Genomic DNA, 2,498 nt, shown 5'->3' on the forward strand with positions numbered 1-2,498 from the left:
AAAGCTTTTTAATTTCTAAAACAAATACATTTTAGTTATTCAAATGTCACTGTGTGTGTGTGAAAGAAGACCCAAGTAGACTAAAATGTATAACTGCTAATAGAAAACACCTGCATAGGGTTCCTGCGTCTTTATATTGTCTCTCAGTCTAGTTGAAATAAATGGACTTTGCACCAGATTCTAATGTTTCCATTTTCACTTGTTTGTATAATTGGGTGATTTTATTAGCATTTCTACTCATAATGTAGTAAAAGCATAAATAAAAATCCTTAAAAATGACAGTAGAACAGGCACAAATAAGATCTAGGACTTAAATTTACTACCTTTTAACACCGGAGCACGCAGGACATATTCTCAGAATGATCAAGAACTAAATGGTTCCAGTTGGATGACTGGAGGATGATGGGAAGATAAAAGATCATGAGAGGAATTAATGATCTGACGCCTGAGCGGTGAACAGGTGAGCGGACCTTCCTTACATGGAAAGTCCCCCTGTCACGTTTATACGGGGATGCTGCAGATCTGCAGATTCACGCCTGCAGCAGCGAATCTGGTGTGATCTCCAGCCTGATCACAATTTTCTCGTTCCTCGCTGCCCCTGATGCTCTTAAACATCCTCCTCTTTAGCTCCCGATCAGCTGATGACCGCTTCAACACACCTCGCTGCTTAATGATAGAAACACATGCGACGTTCAGACAGTCACTCGTCTCAGAAACGGTTAATAAACCGACAGAACAGTTTAGAAAATTATCTGAGATTTTAGAGTGCTTCTGTTACTTTAAGACACATTCTGATGAGAATTAAAAAGAGAGATCATATCTCTCCTGTCTTAGCTTCCCTACATTGGCTACCTGTTAAATTCAGAATAGATTTTAAGATCCTTCTTCTCACATATAAAGCTCTTAATAATCAAGCTCCATCATACATCAGTGATCTGATTGTTCCATACGTTCCTAACCGAGCACTTCGCTCTCAGGCTGCAGGTCTACTGGTGAATCCCAGAATATCTAAAATTAGGATGGGAGGCAGATCTTTTAGTTATCAGGCTCCTCTTTTGTGGAACCAACTCCCAGCTTTAGTCTGTGAGGCAGACACCTTGTCTACTTTTAAGACTAGGCTTAAAACATTTTTATTTGATAGGGCCTATCAAATGTGTGCGTGTGTGTGTGTGTGTGTGTGTGTGTGTGTGTGTGTGTGTGTGTGTGTGTGTGTGTGTGTGTGTGTGTGTGTGTGTGTGTGTGTGTGTGTGTGTGTGTGTGTGTGTGTGTGTGTGTGTGTGCAGAGGTCACCAGCCTTGTGCCCACGGGCACCATGGTGCTTCAGGAACCATTTAAGGGGCCCACAGGCCCTTCCTCCAAATAGCAAAAAAAATCTGTTCCTGACTTTTTAAATCACAAATGCATTAGTATAGATTAAAAAACAAATTCTTTAAAAAATATTAAAATATGTTGATTATACCTGAACTTTGGTTTACCTCTGATCTATTCTAGTTCAAAGGTCACTATTGTATCAACTTGGCAGCCCTTCTTGAGCTCAGTATCCATGAAGTAGCTCTCAGATTCACAATGGTTGGTGACCCCTGCTCAGAAGGTTTCTTCCCGTTAAAAGGGAGTTTTCCTCTCCACTGTCGCCGCATGCTTGCTTAGTATGAGGATTGCTGTAAAGACTCTGCTGGGTTCCTTATATAGAAAACGTTTAACTGAACTGTATTGGACTGTTTTCTTTGTGGGGTGCTTTGAGATGACTTGTGGTGATTTGGCGCCACATAAATAAACTGAATGGAATTGAATCAGTCTATCACCCATTCACACACACGCTCACACCCTGGTGATAATGAGCTACAATGTAGCCACAGCTGCCCCGGGATGCACTGACAGAAGGAAGATTGGCGCCACCGGTCCCTCCGACCACCACCAGCAGGCAAGGTAGGTTAAGTGTCTTGCCCAAGGACACAACAGCAGCATTCTCTGGCGGGAGCTGGGATGGAACCGGAGACCTTCCGATTACTGGACAACCTGCTCTACCTCCTGAGCTACAGCTGCCCTATGACAATGACAATAGAGGTTCTATCATACATTCATTGATTACTGTGTACAAAATTAGTTAAAGTAAATTTTAAAGGAGCACCATGTAAGAATTCTACTGTGAAATAATCACAAAACAGTCTAATGTCTCAGTCAAGGATCAGGATGTTGTTCCGTCTGCCTGTGTGTGTGTGTGTGTGTGTGTGTGTGTGTGTGTGTGTGTGTGTGTGTGTGTGTGTGTGTGTGTGTGTGTGTGTGTGTGTGTGTGTGTGTGTGTGTGTGTGTGTGTGTGTGTGTGTTACCTTGAACCTTCATGAGGTCTTGATTGGGGTCAGGTGAAGGTATTTCAGAAGCAGTTAAAATCTACATGGATGCTCCAACCTTCATTTGTAACTATTTGAGAGTCGTGGCCCAAAATGTCCTCTGCTGACTTTGTCAGAGACACGATCCTAAACGCGTGGCTGCATCATTAG

Source organism: Nothobranchius furzeri, chromosome 18 (genome assembly GCF_043380555.1).
Source record: "Nothobranchius furzeri strain GRZ-AD chromosome 18, NfurGRZ-RIMD1, whole genome shotgun sequence".
NCBI classification, from domain to species: domain Eukaryota; kingdom Metazoa; phylum Chordata; class Actinopteri; order Cyprinodontiformes; family Nothobranchiidae; genus Nothobranchius; species Nothobranchius furzeri.